This window comes from Danio rerio, chromosome 4, assembly GCF_049306965.1.
Source record: "Danio rerio strain Tuebingen ecotype United States chromosome 4, GRCz12tu, whole genome shotgun sequence".
NCBI classification, from domain to species: domain Eukaryota; kingdom Metazoa; phylum Chordata; class Actinopteri; order Cypriniformes; family Danionidae; genus Danio; species Danio rerio.
The window spans coordinates 8,047,367-8,071,754 of NC_133179.1; the positions used below are offsets into that span (position 1 = coordinate 8,047,367).

Consider the following 24,388-nt stretch of genomic DNA (forward strand, 5'->3'; position numbering starts at 1 on the left):
GAAATGTGTAATTCAGAAATATCTCCACAGGAGGGAGAAACTTTGCATTTGAGTATTTTAGAATGGCAGCAGTGCAGTTCACAAAAATCACCACAAGAAGGTGCTGTTATAGCGAATATTTTAAATTCAGCAGATTCAAGATTTGCAAAAGTGTAGTTCAGAGAAATCTCCACAGGAGGGCGCAATATTTGATACATATGTAATATTTGTCTATTTGTCTATTGTTAGATCAGATATTCAGCGTGTGTAATAATGTGTTGATTTGTGTGTCGACTCTACAGGATCAGTGAAGTGTTGTGGACTGTAAGTCTGTTGAACAGAAGCAGAGACGAGTGGACAGACACTGACTGTACTGATGATGATCATCTGCTGCTGCACAGGTGATGTAGATCATGTGTGTGATTGGTTGTGTGTATGTGTCTGATCCACATGTCGGTTACCATCATTTGCTTTGTGGAGGGTCACTCCTCTACAAAGTAAATGATGGTAACCGAAGCGGGTGGGGAAGGGACGAAGGTCCAGAATTTTTATACAGTTCATTTTAAATTTTTTGCCAGGCTGTAAAGTATAACCCCTGCTGGACACGGCTCCGGAAGCTCCAGGGGGAGACCGAACTGGTATCCCCCCTTCTTCAGGCGCGCCTCACACTCACTCACCATTCACTCATATCGCAGAGTTCTGGCTGGCCTTGAACCAGCAACCCCTGAAGCCGTGGGGCAGCGCTCTTACCACAGAGCCACAGATCTCCATGTCTGAGCACTTGCTGGAACTGATGTTGGACTGCTGACCTGTGTGTGAGCTGATTCAATAAAACAAGATATATGTCAGATCTGAACTCTTGTCTTTATGAGTCTCTTCCTCAGAGAACTTGTGTTTATTCACTCATCAACCATCATTAGTTTCACATCAGCGTCCATCATCTTGGTGAACATAATGAACTCAGTGGGACATTAGCCATGGTGAGGTTTGAACCCGGGTCTCCTAGATTAAAGCTTATTACTTTAAGACCTGAGCCACTGAGTCTGGACAGTGAAGGAGAGGTCAGATTGGGGCTTTATCACTATTCTCATCACGACCAGGGTTTGACACATGTTTCTTTGTAATTTGGGCCACGAAAAACCTTCTGCCAAATGTGAAACTCTGTGGCTCAAAGGATGAGCGTTCGCCTGCTATTTAGAAGTGTGAAGGATCGAATCTCATTTCTGCCAGATCGAGATACAAGTCAGAATTGAACTCTTGTCTTTATGAGTCTCTTCCTCAGAGAGCTTGTGTTTATTCACCCGTTATGGGTTTCGTTCCATCATCAGGGGCTCCTGGTCAGTATAATGAGGACAAGATGGACATTAGCCATAGTGAGGTTTGAACCCGGGTCTCCTTGATTAAAGATCAATAGTTTATGACTTGAGCCACTGAGTCTAGATGGTGAGCAATGTTTCTGAATGAGGCTTTATCACTGATTTCACCGTGACCAAGGTTTGACAAATTTCTTTGTAATTTGACTCACAAAACAACCATTGTGAAATGTCAAGCGCCATGGCTCAGTGGATGTGCATTAGACTGCCATACAGGAGACATGGGTTCTAACCCAACTATTGCTTACTTTACTGTCACTTGCTGGGATTCAGTCAGACAAAGAGGCCCAAGGAGCATGAAAGCCATGATGGGCTAGTGGATGAACATATGGTTGCGGTGGACATGGTTATGGCAGAGGCCTGGGTACGAAACCCACCTCGATGTGTGGCTCACACCAACGAAAGTACAAATAGCAAGGAAATTACGAGGCGGGGGAACACAAACATAACAATACTTTGTTGTTTTTCTGATTATCTCAGCAGTAAAAAGCAGCTGCAGTTCTTGGATTTGAACCCAGGTGTGCTGTGACAGCTTCATATGTCATGATGTGTGCTCTGACCACTACACCATCACCACACACATAAACCCACATTTCTTTCTCCAATGGGACGATAACCACATTCTACACATTTTGAAAAAAAATTTAAATAAACACAAATAATTAATATCAAATGTAAATTATTTTAAATAAATGTAAACTGCATCATATGCAAATATATATTATTATATTTCACTATTCAAAATGTGGAAAACATGCTTATTCTTCAATCAGACACATAAACATGTTTCAAATTATCTTACAGCTGCTTGTGGGGCTTTAAATGTCACTAAACACAATTAAACACTGGAAAATATCATCATTTACTTCTAAAGTCTCCTCATACTGTACTGATGACTCTACACCAAATCTGGCCAATCACATGCTCTCCACAGAAAGTCCCTCCCCCAACAAACACGCGACAGAGCAGCAGCACAACAAACACACTTTCTGGACTCTCTACTGGAAATATGAGCTCATAAATACCTTTCCTGGAGCTGTGAATCCGCCTGGATGTGGAGGAGCGTGTGGAGGAGCGTCAGCTGTTGAGCGCAGCTCAAATATCTGCAGCAGAAACACAACAGACACACGTGTGTATCTTCACTGCTGCAGAGGAGAGAGAGAGAGAGAGCAATGACTGAACACAAACACTACAACAACATCACTACAAACTAAACCAACGAAGCAAAGTCCCTTACAGGTGAGTCGCGTTACTCTCCATTTCTGCACTTGGTGTGGCTTTTCTTCGCTGTCGGGCTGTAATATCTGCTGTTGACTGACATTATGAGTCTGTCACTGAGCTGTCATCTGCTACTGGAGCTCAACTTGACGCCAGTAAAACGGTGTACCTGTGCTGATCTGGTGTTGCTGTTGTCAAAGGTGTTCAGGCTAAAAGAGCAGCTCGCTGATTCCGCCTAGTGGAGCGAATGGGATCTGCGCTTTAAAGCGCACCCCTAACCCCACCCCTCACAATGACGTAACTAGCTCCATTGAGTGCAGCGTCTGACATTGTAAGTCTAATATATGCAGTCTCAGTTTGCAAATCCAAGTCTGCATGCAGATACTATTGGAGAAAGACTGACCAAATATGCCTCTTGCAGAATTCACAAGATTTTTTACATCCACTCATTGCGTTTTCATTCAGCAACAGAAATACTCATAATTTAAAACTTATTGAACGGCTTAATACAATTTAGGATTAAAAATAAAGCAGCCAGTCATCTTTATATCTTTATAAGGCATTTAGTGAAGGAAATGTGTTCGTATTTTTGTTGGTAAAATTATCATTTGTGTCTGCGTCAATTAAATCTGTAAGCAATGAAAACATTCTGCATCCCCAATATAAGAGCTCATCAAACAAGTTCTATGTGTCTTTATTGATGAGTGGCGCATTAATTACCTACAGGCTAAATGATCATCTGGAGTGAAGAACATCATGGTGAGAAAGTCACAAGCTTGGAGGTTCAATATTCATGTTTAGCATTTAATTGATCAATATTTGATGTCAAGTCTGTCATCATCAGCTTCTGGAAATTGTTTCATATTACATTCGTATTGGTTTGATATTTCCACATTGTTCATCAAGCATTTGTGCTGAAGTTCAATATAAAGTGAGCACAAATAATGACCCATGAATGATTAGATGATTGAGTATATGCTTTAATAATTATTTTGACATTGTTAGGAGGGAAATGAACAGTTGAGACCAAAACGACTGCTGTGTCAGATCAAGAGAAGACTCTGAGCCGCAGATTCAATGAAATTAAAATAATTTACTGGAGATAGTTTGTGGTTCTGCGGCAGGAGAGCTTCACACTGGCATTGAGTTCGCTGGCCAATCTCCCTGCCTTACACTAAAACAGAAAATCTCGCCTACATACAAAGAAAATTACGTAACAGAGAATTTACACATAAAATAGAAAAACTCAGGAATCAGTTGTTTTAATCCACCAGGAATCCAGTTCCCCTCGAGAGCTCTCCATGACCTCTGACCTGGCTTGGTAGATGGGCCATTCTTCAACTACGGGCACTTTTAGCCTTGTGAAGTTGAGTAAAAAAAACTTGTTCAAAATTAACGTAACATAGCCTCATAAGTTTAAACACTTTGTCTAGTTTTAAGATCTGTAAGAGGACAAACTTAGATAAGAAGAGAAACATTTTCTCCATCGTGAACTGAACAAATGTCAATTCCAGCACATCTCAATATACAGCTTATATTTCTAAATGACATAAATGATGGCAGTCAAACATTGTCTAAGATCATTTTTGTTTCTAGTTTAACCAAATATTTCCACAATATCGATAATAATTATACATTTGTCAGTGAAATAAATTAGTTGTGTGCTGAATTGTACACCTGTCACACTCTAAAACTTAATATTAATTTGGTTAAGAGCTTATTAGAAAATAAATAAACTGAATTTGTATATTAAATAGAGCATGAACTCATACATTGTGACTACACTTTAATGTGTGATGAGAACTTTTTAAATGTTTTTAATAATGTGTGTGGTGATGGAAATGACATTTCAACAGTTTATTGTGAAAATAATGAAAAATAGCTTCACCGATTAACTTTGAATTGATACAAGCCTTTCATATATACAAAACACTCTTATTTACCCTCATTTTGTTTTGGTTTTACATTTTTTTAAGTAGGTTTTATTGTTAGTTTGACATAGAAAGAAGAATTTGAACAAAATTATATATATGTTTGGATATTTGATCAAAGGACATAAAAGTGCTCGTAGTTGAAGAATTACCCAGATCCTGAAAATAGAGATTTGACAGACTCAGACGCTTCAGCTGAACACATCACTACATTAGGTCATGTTTAACTTCAGTCACTGATCAAAATCATGTCAAAGATTAAAAACTGATTCAAATAATCATAATAATAAAGTCAACAAGAACAGATTTTGATCTTTCCTGAAACAGATGAAGACAGAAAACGACTCGCTTCAACAGGAAGCAGAACTGTGCTCACGATGACCTCAGTTTAACTCAAGCCTCGCTGTCATTTGAAGATCCCCATAAAAACTGTGTGATATTTAGCATTTGATGATAAGTCTGTATTTAATAATAATTACTTTTTAGTTTAGACCTCAAGACTTTCTGCTTCCTTTTACACAATAAAATGTTTCTGGTTGTCAGCATCAGCGGAGGAAAATACACAGAACTACAGCTGCGCCACAGGAAGGTGAAATCTCAGTGCTTTACATTTGCTGTGCTGAAGTTCAGGAAAAACATCAGCACAATCTTTCAAATCAACTGAACTGCAAAGGTGTAATTCAGAAATATCTCCACAGGAGGGCGACATGTTTAAATTCATACTATTAGATTTGCAGTGGTGTCATTCACCAAAATCACCACACGAGGGCGAACATTTTAAATTCATCAAGTTCGCAGTGGTGTAATTCAGAAATATCTCCACAGGAGGGAGAAACCTTTATTATTTTAAAGCGGCAGCAGTGCAGTCCACAAAAATCCCCACAAGAGGGCGAATATTTTAAATTCAGTAGATTCAAGATTTGCAAAAGTGTAGTTCAGAGAAATCTCCACAGGAGGGCGCAATATTTGATACATATGTAATATTTGTCTATTTGTCTATTGTTAGATCAGATATTCAGCGTGTGTAATAATGTGTTTGTTTGTGTGTCGACTCTACAGGATCAGTGAAGTGTTGTGGACTGTAAGCCTGTTAAACAGAAGTAGAGACGAGTGGACAGACACTGACTGTACTGATGATGATCATCTGCTGCTGCACAGGTGATGTAGATCATGTGTGATTGGTTGTGTGTGTATGTGGCTATTCCACATGTCGGTTACCATCATTTGCTTTGTGGAGGGTCACTCCTCTACAAAGTAAATGATGGTAACCGAAACGGGTGGGGAAGGGATGCAGGTCCAGAATTTTTATACAGTTCATTTTAAATTTTTTGCCAGGCTGTAAAGTATAACCCCTGCTGGACACGGCTCCGGAAGCTCCAGGGGGAGACCGAACTGGTATCCCCCCTTCTTCAGGCGCACCTCACACTCACTCACCATTCACTCATATCGCAGAGTTCTGGCTGGCCTTGAACCAGCAACCCCTGAAGCCGTGGGGCAGCGCTCTTACCACAGAGCCACAGATCTCCATGTCTGAACACTTGCTGGAACTGATGTTGGACTGCTGACCTGTGTGTGAGCTGATTCAATAAAACAAGATATATGTCAGATCTGAACCCTTGTCTTTATGAGTCTCTTCCTCAGAGAACTTATTCACTCATCAACCATCATTAGTTTCACATCAGCGTCCATCATCTTGGTGAACATAATGAATTGTGTGGGACATTAGCCATGGTGAGGTTTGAACCCGGGTCTCCTAGATTAAAGCTCAATACTTTAAGACCTGAGCCACTGAATCTGGACAGTGAAGGAGATGTCAGATTGGGGCTTTATCACTATTCTCATTATGACCAGGGTTTGACACATGTTTCTTTGTAATTTGGGCCACGAAAAACCTGTTGCCAAATGTCAAACTCTGTGGGTCAAAGGATGAGTGTTCGCCTGTTATTTAGAAGTGTGAAGGATCGAATCTCATTTCTGCCAGATCGAGATACAAGTCAGATTTGAACTCTTGTCTTTATGAGTCTCTTCCTCAGAGAACTTGTGTTTATTTACTCATCATGGGTTTCATTCCATCATCAGGGGCTCCTGGTCAGTATAATGAGGTCAAGATGGACATTAGCCATAGTGAGGTTTGAACCCGGGTCTCCTTGATTAAAGATCAATAGTTTATGACTTGAGCCACTGAGTCTAGATGGTGAACAATGTGTCTGAATGAGGCTTTATCACTGTTTTCATCATAAACAAGGTTTGACATATGTTTCTTTGTAATTTGGCTCACAAAACAACTACTGCCTGATGTCAAGCCCTGTGGTTCAGTGGATGAGCCTCTGCCTGACACACAGGAGACATGGGTTCAAATCCCACTGTTGCTTACTTTACTTTCGGTTGATGGGATTCAATCAGACAGTGTGGCCCAAACAGCAGCTGACAGACTGAAAGCCATGATGGGCTAGTGGATGAACACAAGATTGCGGTGGACAAGGTAACGACAGAGGCCTGGGTACGAAACCCACCTCGATGTCTGGCTCACACCAACGCAAGGTAATTAGAGCCGGAACACACATAAAATTACTATGTTGTTTTTCTGATTATCTCAGCAGTAAAAAGTAGCGACAGTGCTTGGATTTGAACCCAGGTATGCTGTGACAGCTTCAGATGTTATGCTGTGTGCTCTGACCACTACACCATCACCACACACATAAACCCACATTTCTTTCTCCAATGGGAGGATAACCACATTCTACACATTTTGAAAAAAAAAATTAAATAAACACAAATAATTAATATCAAATGTAAATTATTTTTAATAAATGTAAACTGCATCATATGTGAATATATTATTATATTTCACTATTCAAAATGTGGAAAACATGCTTATTTTTCAATCAGACACATGAACATGTTTCAAATTATCTTACAGCTGCTTGTGGGGCTTTAAATGTCACTAAACATAATTAAACACTGGAAAATATCATCATTTACTTCTAAAGTCTCCTCATACTGTACTGATGACTCTACACCAAATCTGGCCAATCACATGCTCTCCACAGAAAGTCCCTCCCCCAACAAACACGCGACAGAGCAGCAGCACAACAAACACACTTTCTGGACTCTCTACTGGAAATATGAGCTCATAAATACCTTTCCTGGAGCTGTGAATCCGCCTGGATGTGGAGGAGCGTGTGGAGGAGCGTCAGCTGTTGAGCGCAGCTCAAAGATCTGCAGCAGAAACACAACAGACACACGTGTGTATCTTCACTGCTGCAGAGGAGAGAGAGAGGGAGCAATGACTGAACACAAACACTACAACAACATCACTACAAACTAAACCAACGAAGCAAAGTCCCTTACAGGTGAGTCGCGTTACTCTCTATTTCTGCACTTGGTGTGGCTTTTCTTCGCTGTCGGGCTGTAATATCTGCTGTTGACTGACATTATGAGTCTGTCACTGAGCTGTCATCTGCTGGAGCTCAACTTGATGCCAGTAAAACGTTGTACCTGTGCTGATCTGATTGACAGATTGACAGTGTAGAAATATCAAATAATTATCATTAAAATATGAAACAATTTTCAAAAAACTATTGATTTCAGGCTCAACATAAAAAATATTGTTGAATAAAATGTAAAACATAAACAAACTGATCAGTGAATGTCCGCTTGAACTGAGAAAATGTGACTTTAAACAGAGAGCAGCTGAAGCTGTATTGATTTGTTTTACTGTCTTTACTGCAGATGAAGTTGGTATGTGCTTGTCAAATAAACATTTCAGACGTTTCTATGTATGCTGCACAATTTTTAAGTCAAATTTAAGAATTTGAGTCCTGAAGAATAAATAAATCAGTGGAGATGTCCAATAGCAGAGATTCACTGTGTTTGTTTACAGTCTACTGTGGACATCAGCTGATTCACAAACACATTCATATTATCCACATTCAGTGCACTGCTCAGTCCTCTGCCATTTTGATCTATATAAGAGTATTTTGTAGTCTGCTGAGTATAAGTGTGTACATACTACAAAATGCACATTTAAAAATAGTCAATCACTCGGCTATTACTGTAATCTTTCTGAAGTGAAAGAACTGCAAAACACTTTATTAAACACCAACAGTTGAAGCAGAGGTTGATATTAATTCTGCCTGTTTTATATCAGAGCTTCAAAATACAACAGAATAAATCTCTGCCGGTCTCTTTTGTTAAGTTTAATTATAATGTAGCCTAAATTTATCCATAACACAATAATGCAGGCCGCAAGTCAGATCACAGCTTACTCAAATTCATAAATATGGTTGATATGAACCTTCTGACTCTAGTCATATTTTATAGGAAATGAATGAGCATATTAAACTGTTTCTGGAGGTTTACCTAAACAAATCACAAACCTACTAAATATCAGAGAACAATTGAGCTTATTGAATCAATGCAGAATATGCAGCACCTCAGAATCATTCGATTTGCAAAGGTGTAATTCAGAAATATCTTTACACAAGCGTGAAACGTTTAACTTCATTATTTTATAACAGCAGCAGTGCAGTTCACAAACATCAGCACAAGAGTAATATATATCATAATATTTTAAACTCATAAGATTTGTTATGGTGTAATTCTGAGAAATCTCTAAATGAGGGCAATAAAATGTTGGTTGTCAGCAATAGAGGAGGAAAATACACATAACGACAGCTGCGCCACAGGAAGGTGAAATCTCAGTGCTTTACATTTGCTGTGCTGAAGTTCAGGAAAAACATCAGCACAATCTTTCAAATCAACTGAACTGCAAAGGTGTAATTCAGAAATATCTCCACAGGAGGGCGACATGTTTAAATTCATACTATTAGATTTGCAGTGGTGTCATTCACCAAAATCACCACACGAGGGCGAACATTTATAATTCATCAAGTTCGCAGTGGTGTAATTCAGAAATATCTCCACAGGAGGGAGAAACATTCATTATTTTAGAGCGGCAGCAGTGCAGTCCACAAAAATCCCCACAAGAGGGCGAATATTTTAAATTCAGTAGATTCAAGATTTGCAAAAGTGTAGTTCAGAGAAATCTCCACAGGAGGGCGCAATATTTGATACATATATAATATTTGTCTATTTGTCTATTGTTAGATCAGATATTCAGCGTGTGTAATAATGTGTTTATTTGTGTGTCGACTCTACAGGATCAGTGAAGTGTTGTGGACTGTAAGTCTGTTGAACAGAAGCAGAGACGAGTGGACAGACACTGACTGTACTGATGACGATCATCTGCTGCTGCACAGGTGATGTAGATCATGTGTGTGTGTTTGTCTTGCACATGTCGGTTACCATCATTTGCTTTGTGGAGGGTCACTCCTCTACAAAGTAAATGATGGTAACCGAAGCGGGTGGGGAAGGTCCAGAATTTTTATACAGTTCATTTTAAATTTTTTGCCAGGCTGTAAAGTATAACCCCTGCTGGACACGGCTCCGGAAGCTCCAGGGGGAGACCGAACTGGTATCCCCCCTTCTTCAGGCGCGCCTCACACTCACTCACCATTCACTCATATCGCAGAGTTCTGGCTGGCCTTGAACCAGCAACCCCTGAAGCCGTGGGGCAGCGCTCTTACCACAGAGCCACAGATCTCCATGTCTGAACACTTGCTGGAACTGATGTTGGACTGCTGACCTGTGTGTGAGCTGATTCAATAAAACAAGATATATGTCAGATCTGAACCCTTGTCTTTATGAGTCTCTTCCTCAGAGAACTTGTGTTTATTCACTCATCAACCATCATTAGTTTCACATCAGCGTCCATCATCTTGGTGAACATAATGAATTGTGTGGGACATTAGCCATGGTGAGGTTTGAACCCGGGTCTCCTAGATTAAAGCTCAATACTTTAAGACCTGAGCCACTGAGTCTGGACAGTGAAGGAGAGGTCAGATTGGGGCTTTATCACTATTCTCATGATGACCAGGGTTTGACACATGTTTCTTTGTAATTTGGGCCACGAAAAACCTGCTGCCAAATGTCAAACTCTGTGGCTCAAAGGATGAGTGTTCGCCTGCTATTTAGAAGTGTGAAGGATCGAATCTTATTTCTGCCAGATCGAGATACAAGTCAGATTTGAACTCTTGTCTTTATGAGTCTCTTCCTCAGAGAACTTGTGTTTATTCACTCATCATGGGTTTCGTTCCATCATCAGGGGCTCCTGGTCAGTATAATGAGGTCAAGATGGACATTAGCCATAGTGAGGTTTGAACCCGGGTCTCCTTGATTAAAGATCAATAGTTTATGACTTGAGCCACTGAGTCTAGATGGTGATCAATGTGTCTGAATGAGGCTTTATCACTGTTTTCATCATAAACAAGGTTTGACATATGTTTCTTTGTAATTTGGCTCACAAAACAACTACTGCCTGATGTCAAGCCCTGTGGTTCAGTGGATGAGCCTCTGCCTGACATACAGGAGACATGGGTTCAAATCCCACTGTTGCTTACTTTACTTTCGGTTGATGGGATTCAATCAGACAGTGTGGCCCAAACAGCAGCTGACAGACTGAAAGCCATGATGGGCTAGTGGATGAACACAAGATTGCGGTGGACAAGGTAACGACAGAGGCCTGGGTACGAAACCCACCTCGATGTCTGGCTCACACCAACGCAAGGTAATTAGAGCCGGAACACACATAAAATTACTATGTTGTTTTTCTGATTATCTCAGCAGTAAAAAGTAGCGACAGTGCTTGGATTTGAACCCAGGTATGCTGTGACAGCTTCAGATGTTATGCTGTGTGCTCTGACCCCTACACCATCACCACACACATAAACCCACATTTCTTTCTCCAATGGGAGGATAACCACATTCTACACATTTTGAAAAAAAAAATTAAATAAACACAAATAATTAATATCAAATGTAAATTATTTTAAATAAATGTACACTGCATCATATGCGAATATATTATTATATTTCACTATTCAAAATGTGGAAAACATGCTTATTTTTCAATCAGACACATGAACATGTTTCAAATTATCTTACAGCTGCTTGTGGGGCTTTAAATGTCACTAAACATAATTAAACACTGGAAAATATCATCATTTACTTCTAAAGTCTCCTCATACTGTACTGATGACTCTACACCAAATCTGGCCAATCACATGCTCTCCACAGAAAGTCCCTCCCCCAACAAACACGCGACAGAGCAGCAGCACAACAAACACACTTTCTGGACTCTCTACTGGAAATATGAGCTCATAAATACCTTTCCTGGAGCTGTGAATCCGCCTGGATGTGGAGGAGCGTGTGGAGGAGCGTCAGCTGTTGAGCGCAGCTCAAAGATCTGCAGCAGAAACACAACAGACACACGTGTGTATCTTCACTGCTGCAGAGGAGAGAGAGAGAGAGCAATGACTGAACACAAACACTACAACAACATCACTACAAACTAAGCCAACGAAGCAAAGTCCCTTACAGGTGAGTCGCGTTACTCTCCATTTCTGCACTTGGTGTGGCTTTTCTTCACTGTCGGGCTGTAATATCTGCTGTTGACTGACATTATGAGTCTGTCACTGAGCTGTCATCTGCTACTGGAGCTCAACTTGACGCCAGTAAAACGGTGTACCTGTGCTGATCTGGTGTCGCTGTTGTCAAAGGTGTTCAGACTAAAAGAGCAGCTCGCTGAATAAATAAATACTATTTAAATCAGGATCGGCAGAGAGGCAGGAATTAAACTCAGATCATCGAGAGCACAGTTTTGCTACATGTCTGTCTGTTTAACTAATTTTTAATGTTTAAAGCATATACTCAAACATCTAATCATTCATAAGTGATTAATTTTCTCACTTTATTTAGAGTTTCAGGGCATATTTTTGATTGACAGTGTAGAAATATCAAATAATTATCATTAAAATACGAAACAATTTTCAAAAAACTATTGATTTCAGGCTCAACATAAAAAATATTGTTGAATAAAATGTAAAACATAAACAAACTGATCAGTGAATGTCCGCTTGAACTGAGAAAATGTGACTTTAAACAGAGAGCAGCTGAAGCTGTATTGATTTGTTTTACTGTCTTTACTGCAGATGAAGTTGGTATGTGCTTGTCAAATAAACATTTCAGACGTTTCTATGGATGCTGCACAATTTTTATGTCAAATTTAAGAATTTGAGTCCTGAAGAATAAATAAATCAGTGGAGATGTCCAATAGCAGAGTTTCACTGTGTTTGTTTACAGTCTACTGTGGACATCAGCTGATTTACAAACACATTCATATTATCCACATTCAGTGCACTGGGGTCCGTTCTTCGTACGTGGATAACTCAATTAGCTGGATTTGGATGTTGACGATTTGACACGATCCAGGATCGTTTAGTTCTTCAAAGCTGATCCGAGAGTTGTTGTCATAGCAACAGTTCTGCTAGGTCAAACCTGATCGGGAGCAGGTTCAATTCATATAAACAGGATTAGATCGGCTCAGGTCAAGCAAAGATAATACAGAAAGTATGTTCTGAATTCTGATATTATCTTACAGTAGTAGTTATATACACTTGGGAAAATGGTACATATTTTTTAACTATATATATATATATATATATAAAGTTATAATCATTAATAAAATAAAGTTATACATATTAATAAAACGTATGCAATCTGCACCCTCGAAATTAAAGTACAAAGACTGCCACCTGGTGGTGCACAGAGAAAACTTATTGATATGAACGTTTTAGATCGCTTTAGTACAAATTGTGTATGATAGAAATGCAGAATATGTGACTTTTTTTTAAAGCAATAATACATTTATGCAGTCATAAACATGTTTTGATAGTTAATAGTGATTTGATGCTTCACAAAAGTTGCAGACGCCTTTACCAATATCAAAATGCTTTTGTAAAAGACCAGTTATTCTTTACACCGATTAAAAAACGGCTACTATAATATAGACAATATTTTCTAAATGTAGAACTAAATACACTGATATGCACTGAAATACATGATGAATACACTTGACACATGAAAGTGTAAAGCCTGCAGCTCACAACAAATGTGGAAGGTTATTGCGTGTCATATTTGACAAACGGTTTACTGCTAATTTGATGTAATTTTGCTCACATGGATAATTGAATATTAATCAGATGATGTCATTACGCTGCTGTGCCGTCAGCCAATCGTTGAATTGCTGATCATGATTTCGAGGATCGATAGATCTGTACTTCACAACACACGCAGCGATCTCAGATCAGTTTATCCAGACATTCTAATCTGATTCGCGAACTTGTTTGAAGAACCAAATTAGCGAGAGATCAGTTATCGAGATGAAAAGATGCAGAATCTGCCAAATCATCTTAGATCATTTAAGCGAGGTACGAAGAACGGACCCCTGCTCAGTCCTCTGCCATTTTGATCTATATAAGAGTATTTTGTAGTCTGCTGAGTATAAGTGTGTACATACTACAAAATGCACATTTAAAAATAGTCAATCACTCGGCTATTACTGTAATCTTTCTGAAGTGAAAGAACTGCAAAACACTTTATTAAACACCAACAGTTGAAGCGGAGGTTGATATTAATTCTGCCTGTTTTATATCAGAGCTTCAAAATACAACAGAATAAATCTCTGCCGGTCTCTTTTGTTAAGTTTAATTATAATGCAGCCTAAATTTATCCATAACACAATAATGCAGGCCGCAAGTCAGATCACAGCTTACTCAAATTCATAAATATGGTTGATATGAACCTTCTGACTCTAGTCATATTTTATAGGAAATGAATGAGCATATTAAACTGTTTCTGGAGGTTTACCTAAACAAATCACAAACCTACTAAATATCAGAGAACAATTGAGCTTATTGAATCAATGCAGAATATGCAGCACCTCAGAATCATTCGATTTGCAAAGGTGTAATTCAGAAATATCTTTACACAAGCGTGAAACGTTTAACTTCATTATTTTATAACAGCAGCAGTGCAGTTCACAAACATCAGCACAAGAGTAATATATATTATAATATTTTAAACTCATAAGATTTGTTATGGTGTACTTCTGAGAAATCTCTAAACGAGGGCAATAAAATGTTGGTTGTCAGCAATAGAGGAGGAAAATACACAGAACGACAGCTGCGCCACAGGAAGGTGAAATCTCAGTGCTTTACATTTACTGTGCTAAAATTCAGAAAAAACATCAGCACAATCTTTCAAATCAATAAATCTGGAAATGTGTAATTCAGAAATGTCTCCACAGGAGGGCGACATGTTTACATTCATTCAATTACATTTACAGTGGTGTCATTCACCAAAATCACCACACGAGGGCAAATATTTAAAAGTCAATAGATTCGCCGTGGTGTAATTCAGAAATATCTCCACAGGAGGGAGAAACTTTGAAATTTAGTATTTTAGAATGGCAGCAGTGCAGTTCACAAAAATCACCACAAGAAGGTGCTGTTATAGCGAATATTTTAAATTCAGCAGATTTAGGATTTGCAAAGGTGTAATTCAAAATAATCTCCACAGGAGGGCGCAATATTTGATACATATGTAATATTTGTCTATTTGTCTATTGTTAGATCAGATATTCAGCGTGTGTAATAATGTGTTGATTTGTGTGTCGACTCTACAGGATCTGTGAAGTGTTGTGGACTGTAAGCCTGTTGAACAGAAGCAGAGACAAGTGGACAGACACTGACTGTACTGATGATGATCATCTGCTGCTGCACAGGTGATGTAGATCATGTGTGTGATTGGTTGTGTGTGTGTCTGTTCCACATGTCGGTTACCATCATTTGCTTTGTGGAGGGTCACTCCTCTACAAAGTAAATGATGGTAACCGAAGCGGGTGGGGAAGGGACGAAGGTCCAGAATTTTTATACAGTTCATTTTAAATTTTTTGCCAGGCTGTAAAGTATAACCCCTGCTGGACACGGCTCCGGAAGCTCCAGGGGGAGACCGAACTGGTATCCCCCCTTCTTCAGGCGCGCCTCACACTCACTCACCATTCACTCATATCGCAGAGTTCTGGCTGGCCTTGAACCAGCAACCCCTGAAGCCGTGGGGCAGCGCTCTTACCACAGAGCCACAGATCTCCATGTCTGAACACTTGCTGGAACTGATGTTGGACTGCTGACCTGTGTGTGAGCTGATTCAATAAAACAAGATATATGTCAGATCTGAACCCTTGTCTTTATGAGTCTCTTCCTCAGAGAACTTGTGTTTATTCACTCATCAACCATCATTAGTTTCACATCAGCGTCCATCATCTTGGTGAACATAATGAATTGTGTGGGACATTAGCCATGGTGAGGTTTGAACCCGGGTCTCCTAGATTAAAGCTCAATACTTTAAGACCTGAGCCACTGAATCTGGACAGTGAAGGAGAGGTCAGATTGGGGCTTTATCACTATTCTCATTATGACCAGGGTTTGACACATGTTTCTTTGTAATTTGGGCCACGAAAAACCTGCTGCCAAATGTCAAACTCTGTGGCTCAAAGGATGAGCGTTCGCCTGTTATTTAGAAGTGTGAAGGATCGAATATTATTTCTGCCAGATCGAGATACAAGTCAGATTTGAACTCTTGTCTTTATGAGTCTCTTCCTCAGAGAACTTGTGTTTATTCACTCATCATGGGTTTCGTTCCATCATCAGGGGCTCCTGGTCAGTATAATGAGGTCAAGATGGACATTAGCCATAGTGAGGTTTGAACCCGGGTCTCCTTGATTAAAGATCAATAGTTTATGACTTGAGCCACTGAGTCTAGATGGTGAACAATGTGTCTGAATGAGGCTTTATCACTGTTTTCATCATAAACAAGGTTTGACATATGTTTCTTTGTAATTTGGCTCACAAAACAACTACTGCCTGATGTCAAGCCCTGTGGTTCAGTGGATGAGCCTTTGCCTGCCATACAGGAGAAATGGGTTCAAATCCCACTATTGCTTACTTTACTTTCGGTTGCTGGGATTCAATCAGACAGTGTGGCCCAAACAGCAACTGACAGACTGAAAGCCATGATGGGCTAGTGGATGAACACATGGTTGCGGTAGACAAGGTAACGACAGAGGCCTGGATACGAAACCCACCTCGATGTCTGGCTCACACCACTACAAGTGCAAGGTAATTAGAGCGGGAACACACACATAGAATTACTTTGTTGTTTTTCTGATTATCTCAGCAGTAAAAAGCAGCAGTAGTGCTTGGATTTGAACCCAGGTGTGCTGTGACAGCTTCAGATGTCCTGCTGTGTGCTCTGACCACTACACCATCACCACACACATAGACCCACATTTCTTTCTCCAATGGCAGGATAACCACATTCTACACATTTTGAAAAAAAAACTAAATAAACACAAATAATTCATATCAAATGTAAATTATTTTAAATAAATGTAAACTGCATCATATGCAAATATATTTTTATTTCACTATTCAAAATGTGGAAAACATGCTTATTCTTCAATCAGACACATGAACATGTTTCAAATTATCTTACAGCTGCTTGTGGGGCTTTAAATGTCACTAAACACAATTAAACACTGGAAAATATCATCATTTACTTCTAAAGTCTCCTCATACTGTACTGATGACTCTACACCAAATCTGGCCAATCACATGCTCTCCACAGAAAGTCCCTCCCCCAACAAACACGCGACAGAGCAGCAGCACAACAAACACACTTTCTGGACTCTCTACTGGAAATATGAGCTCATAAATACCTTTCCTGGAGCTGTGAATCCGCCTGGATGTGGAGGAGCGTGTGGAGGAGCGTCAGCTGTTGAGCGCAGCTCAAAGATCTGCAGCAGAAACACAACAGACACACGTGTGTATCTTCACTGCTGCAGAGGAGAGAGAGAGAGAGAGAGCAATGACTGAACACAAACACTACAACAACATCACTACAAACTAAACCAACGAAGCAAAGTCCCTTACAGGTGAGTCTCGTTACTCTCCATTTCTGCACTTGGTGTGGCTTTTCTTCGCTGTCGGGCTGTAATATCTGCTGTTGACTGACATTATGAGTCTGTCACTGAGCTGTCATCTGCTGGAGCTCAACTTGACGCCAGTAAAACGGTGTACCTGTGCTGATCTGGTGTCGCTGTTGTCAAAGGTGTTCAGGCTAAAAGAGCAGCTCGCTGAATAAATAAATACTATTTAAATCAGGATCGGCAGAGAGGCAGGAACTAAACTCAGATCATCGTGAGCACAGTTTTGCTACATGTCTGTCTGTTTAACTAATTTTTAATGTTTAAAGCATATACTCAAACATCTAATCATTCATAAGTGATTAATTTTCTCACTTTATTTAGAGTTTCAGGGCATATTTTTGATTGACAGTGTAGAAATATCAAATAATTATCATTAAAATATGAAACAATTTTTAAAAAACTATTGATTTCAGGCTCAACATAAAAAATATTGTTGAATAAAATGTAAAACATAAACAAACTGATCAGTGAATGTCCGCTTGAACTGAGAAAATGTGACTTTAAACAGAGAGCAGCTGAAGCTGTATTGATTTGTTTTACTGTCTTTACTGCAGATGAAGTTGGTATGTGCTTGTCAAATAAACATTTCAGACGTTTCTATGGATGCTGCACAATTTTTATGTCAAATTTAAGAATTTGAGTCCTGAAGAATAAATAAATCAGTGGAGATGTCCAATAGCAGAGTTTCACTGTGTTTGTTTACAGTCTACTGTGGACATCAGCTGATTCACAAACACATTCATATTATCCACATTCAGTGCACTGCTCAGTCCTCTGCCATTTTGATCTATATAAGAGTATTTTGTAGTCTGCTGAGTATAAGTGTGTACATACTACAAAATGCACATTTAAAAATCGTCAATTACTGTAATCTTTCTGAAGTGAAAGAACTGCAAAACACTTTATTAAACACCAACAGTTGAAGCAGAGGTTGATATTAATTCTGCCTGTTTTATATCAGAGCTTCAAAATACAACAGAATAAATCTCTGCCGGTCTCTTTTGTTAAGTTTAATTATAATGTAGCCTAAATTTATCCATAACACAATAATGCAGGCCGCAAGTCAGATCACAGCTTACTCAAATTCATAAATATGGTTGATATGAACCTTCTGACTCTAGTCATATTTTATAGGAAATGAATGAGCATATTAAACTGTTTCTGGAGGTTTACCTAAACAAATCACAAACCTACTAAATATCAGAGAACAATTGAACTTATTGAATCAATGCAGAATATGCAGCACCTCAGAATCATTCGATTTGCAAAGGTGTAATTCAGAAATATCTTTACACAAGCGTGAAACGTTTAACTTCATTATTTTATAACAGCAGCAGTGCAGTTTACAAACATCAGCACAAGAGTAATATATTTTATAATATTTTAAACTCATAAGATTTGTTATGGTGTACTTCTGAGAAATCTCTAAACGAGGGCAATAAAATGTTGGTTGTCAGCAATAGAGGAGGAAAATACACATAACGACAGCTGCGCCACAGGAAGGTGAAATCTCAGTGCTTTACATTTGCTGTGCTAAAATTCAGAAAAAACATCAGCACAATCTTTCAAATCAATAAATCTGGAAATGTGTAATTCAGAAATATCTCCACAGGAGGGAGAAACTTTGCATTTGAGTATTTTAGAATGGCAGCTGTGCAGTTCACAAAAATCACCACAAGAAGGTGCTGTTATAGCGAATATTTTAAATTCAGCAGATTTAAGATTTGCAAAGGTGTAATTCAAAATAATCTCCACAGGAGGGCGCAATATTTGATACACATGTAATATTTGTCTATTTGTCTATTGTTAGATCAGATATTCAGCGTGTGTAATAATGTGTTGATTTGTGTGTCGACTCTACAGGATCAGTGAAGTGTTGTGGACTGTAAGCCTGTTGAACAAAAGCAGAGACGAGTGGACAGACACTGACTGTACTGATGATGATCATCTGCTGCTGCACAGGTGATGTAGATCATGTGTGTGATTGGTTGTGTGTGTGTCTGTTCCACATGTCGGTTACCATCATTTGCTTTGTGGAGGGTCACTCCTCTACAAAGTAAATGATGGTAACCGAAACGGGTGGGGAAGGGACGAAGGTCCAGAATTTTTATACAGTTCATTTTAAATTTTTTGCCAGGCTATAAAGTATAACCCCTGCTGGACACGGCTCCGGAAGCTCCAGGGGGAGACCGAACTGGTATCCCCCCTTCTTCAGGCGCGCCTCACACTCACTCACCATTCACTCATATCGCAGAGTTCTGGCTGGCCTTGAACCAGCAACCCCTGAAGCCGTGGGGCAGCGCTCTTACCACAGAGCCACAGATCTCCATGTCTGAACACTTGCTGGAACTGATGTTGGACTGCTGACCTGTGTGTGAGCTGATTCAATAAAACAAGATATATGTCAGATCTGAACCCTTGTCTTTATGAGTCTCTTCCTCAGAGAACTTGTGTTTATTCACTCATCAACCATCATTAGTTTCACATCAGCGTCCATCATCTTGGTGAACATAATGAACTCAGTGGGACATTAGTCATGGTTAGGTTTGAACCCGGGTCTCCTAGATTAACGCTCGATACTTTAAGACCTGAGCCACTGAGTCTGGACAGTGAAAGAGGTGTCAGATTGGGGCTTTATCACTATTCTCATCACGACCAAGGTATGCCACATGATTCTTTGTAATTTGGGCCACGAAAAACCTTTTGCCAAATGTCAAACCCTGTGGCTCAAAGGATGAGCGTTCGCCTTCTATTTAGAAGTGTGAAGGATCGTATCTCATTTCTGCCAGATCGAGATACAGGTCAGATTTGAACTCTTGTCTTTATGAGTCTCTTCCTCAGAGAACTTGTGTTTATTCACTCATCATGGGTTTCGTTCCATCATCAGGGGCTCCTGGTCAGTATAATGAGATCAAGATGGACATTAGCCATAGTGAGGTTTGAACCCGGGTCTCCTTGATTAAAGATCAATAGTTTATGACTTGAGCCACTGAGTCTAGATGGTGAACAATGTTTCTGAATGAGGCTTTATCACTGTTTTCATCATGACCAAGGTTTGACAAAGTTCTTTGCAATTTGGCTCACAAAACAACCATTGCAAAATGTCAAGCCCCATGGCTCAGCGGATGAGCCTTAGACTGGCATACAGGAGACATGGGTTCGAACCCAACTATTGCTTACTTTACTGTCACTTGCTGGGATTCAGTCAAACAAAGAAGCCCAAGGAGCATGAAAGCCATGATGGGCTAGTGGATGAACATATGGTTGCGGTGGACAAGGTTACGGCAGAGGCCTGGGTACGAAACCCACCTCGATGTGTGGCTCACACCAACGAAGGTACAAATAGCAAGGTAATTAGGAGGTGGGGGAACACAAACATAACAATACTTTGTTTTTTTTCTAATTATCTCAGCAGTAAAAAGCAGCAGCAGCTCTTGGATTTGAACCCAGGTATGCTGTGACAGCTTCAGATGTCATGATGTGTGCTCTGACCACTACACCATCACCACACACATAAACCCACATTTCTTTCTCCAATGGGAGGATAACCACATTCTACACATTTAAAAAAAAAAAAAACTAAATAAACACAAATAATTCATATCAAATGTAAATTATTTTAAATAAATGTAAACTGCATCATATGCGAATATATTACTATATTTCACTATTCAAAATGTGGAAAACATGCTTATTCTTCAATCAGACACATGAACATGTTTCAAATTATCTTACAGCTGCTTGTGGGGCTTTAAATGTCACTAAACACAATTAAACACTGGAAAATATCATCATTTACTTCTAAAGTCTCCTCATACTGTACTGATGACTCTACACCAAATCTGGCCAATCACATGCTCTCCACAGAAAGTCCCTCCCCCAACAAACACGCGACAGAGCAGCAGCACAACAAACACACTTTCTGGACTCTCTACTGGAAATATGAGCTCATAAATACCTTTCCTGGAGCTGTGAATCCGCCTGGATGTGGAGGAGCGTGTGGAGGAGCGTCAGCTGTTGAGCGCAGCTCAAATATCTGCAGCAGAAACACAACAGACACACGTGTGTATCTTCACTGCTGCAGAGGAGAGAGAGAGAGAGAGCAATGACTGAACACAAACACTACAACAACATCACTACAAACTAAACCAACCAAGCAAAGTCCCTTACAGGTGAGTCGCGTTACTCTCCATTTCTGCACTTGGTGTGGCTTTTCTTCGCTGTCGGGCTGTAATATCTGCTGTTGACTGACATTATGAGTCTGTCACTGAGCTGTCATCTGCTACTGGAGCTCAACTTGACGCCAGTAAAACGGTGTACCTGTGCTGATCTGGTGTCGCTGTTGTCAAAGGTGTTCAGGCTAAAAGAGCAGCTCGCTGATTCCACCTAGTGGAGCGGATGGGATCTGCACTTTAACGCAGAAAAATCCAAGTCTGCATGCAGATACTATTGGAGAAAGACTGACCAAATCTGCCTCTTGCAGAGTTTACAATTTTTTTTTCATCCACTCATTGCGTTTTCATTCAGCAACAGAAATACTTATAATATAAAACTTAATGAACGACTTAATACAATATAGGATTAAAAATAAAGCAGCCAGTCATCTTTATAAGGCATTTAGTAAAGGAAATGTGTTCGTATTTTTGTTGGTAAAAATTATCATTTGTGTCTGCTAAATTAGTTGTGTGCTGAATTGTACACCTGTCACACTCTAAAACTTAATATTAATTTGGTTAAGAGCTTATTAGAAAATAAATAAACTGAATTTGTATATTAAATAGAGCATGAACTCATACATTGTGAATACACTTTAATGTGTGATGAGAACTTTTTAAATGTTTTTAATAATGTGTGTGGTGATGGAAATGACATTTCAACAGTTTATTGTGAAAAATAATGAAAAATAGCTTCACCGATTAACTTTGAATTGATACAAGCCTTTCATATATACAAAACACTCTTATTTACCCTCATTTTGTTTTGGTTTTACATTTTTAAGTAGGTTTTATTGTTAGTTTGACAAAGAAAGAGGAATTTGAACAAAATTATATATATGTTTGGATATTTGATCAAAGGACATAAAAGTGCTCGTAGTTGAAGAATTACCCAGATCCTGAAAATAGAGATTTGACAGACACAGACGCTTCAGCTGAACACATCACTACATTAGGTCATGTTTAACTTCAGTCACTGATCAAAATCATGTCAAAGATTAAAAACTGATTCAAATAATCATAATAATAAAGTCAACAAGAACAGATTTTGATCCTTCCTGAAACAGATGAAGACAGAAAACGACTCGCTTCAACAGGAAGCAGAACTTTGCTCACGATGACCTCAGTTTACTCAAGCCTCTCTGTCATTTGAAGATCCCCATAAAAACTGTGATATTTAGCATTTGATGATAAGTCTCTATTTAATAATAATTACTTTTTTAGTTTAGACCTCAAGACTTTCTGCTTCCTTTTACACATTAAAATGTTTCTGGTTGTCAGCATCAGTGGAGGAAAATACACAGAACTACAGCTGCGCCACAGGAAGGTGAAATCTCAGTGCTTTACATTTGCTGTGCTGAAGTTCAGGAAAAACATCAGCACAATCTTTCAAATCAACTGAACTGCAAAGGTGTAATTCAGAAATATCTCCACAGGAGGGCGAAATGTTTAAATTCATACTATTAGATATGCAGTGGTGTCATTCACCAAAATCACCACAGGAGGGCGAACATTTTAAATTCATCAAGTTCGCAGTGGTGTAATTCAGAAATATCTCCACAGGAGGGAGAAACGTTCATTATTTTAGAGCGGCAGCAGTGCAGTCCACAAAAATCCCCACAAGAGGGCGAATATTTTAAATTCAGCAGATTCAAGATTTGCAAAAGTGTAGTTCAGAGAAATCTCCACAGGAGGGCGCAATATTTGATACATATGTAATATTTGTCTATTTGTCTATTGTTAGATCAGATATTCAGTGTGTGTAATAATGTGTTGATTTGTGTGTCGACTCTACAGGATCAGTGAAGTGTTGTGGACTGTAAGCCTGTTGAACAGAAGCAGAGACGAGTGGACAGACACTGACTGTACTGATGACTATCATCTGCTGCTGCACAGGTGATGTACATCATGTGTGTGATTGGTTGTGTGTGTGTCTGTTCCACATGTCGGTTACCATCATTTGCTTTGTGGAGGGTCACTCCTCTACAAAGTAAATGATGGTAACCGAAACGGGTGGGGAAGGGACGCAGGTCCAGAATTTTTATACAGTTCATTTTAAATTTTTTGCCAGGCTGTAAAGTATAACCCCTGCTGGACACGGCTCCGGAAGCTCCAGGGGGAGACCGAACTGGTATCCCCCCTTCTTCAGGCGCGCCTCACACTCACTCACCATTCACTCATATCGCAGAGTTCTGGCTGGCCTTGAACCAGCAACCCCTGAAGCCGTGGGGCAGCGCTCTTACCACAGAGCCACAGATCTCCATGTCTGAACACTTGCTGGAACTGATGTTTGACTCTACCCGAGCTGTGATTTTAATAATAAACTGAGTAACCTCTTCGTGTGTCATGAACCCATGTCTCTATCATCATCTTATTCTCAGAGCACATGTTAATCCACTGACCCACCATGGATTCACAGTGAAGTGGGGCATTTAAGCGATTTTGTCGTATTTAATGATTACAATTTAACATAATTGAGAGAGGGATTTGAACTCACAACCTCATGACTACTGTCACAGCTCATTATTCCTTGCACCACTGAGCCTGCAGAGATTTGACCTGTGTTAGTTTAATAGACTCTATAATAAATTTAAGTGTGCTGCACCCTCCTCTGGCAGTTTATGGGAACAACTTTGTTACAAATGGACTGTAACACCCTCCTGTGGTGGTTTTAGCTAACTACATCAAATTTACTTTATTGTGCCCTCCTGTGGTAATTTTTGTAAA

General features: G+C 39.5%; 2 long non-coding RNA genes across 2 annotated transcripts in view; both read right to left on the bottom strand.

Annotated features, from left to right (window-relative positions):
- Positions 1–24,388, bottom strand: part of LOC141381591 (uncharacterized) — a 419,099-nt gene that overhangs the window by 57,112 nt on the left and 337,599 nt on the right. The gene's annotated exons all lie outside the window — the stretch shown is intronic.
- On the bottom strand, positions 3,535–23,501 carry LOC141381592 (uncharacterized). Its single transcript, XR_012401893.1, has 2 exons — positions 22,149–23,501; positions 3,535–4,247 (listed from the first exon to the last, which is right to left on the bottom strand). It is a non-coding gene; the product is annotated as an uncharacterized lncRNA (long non-coding RNA).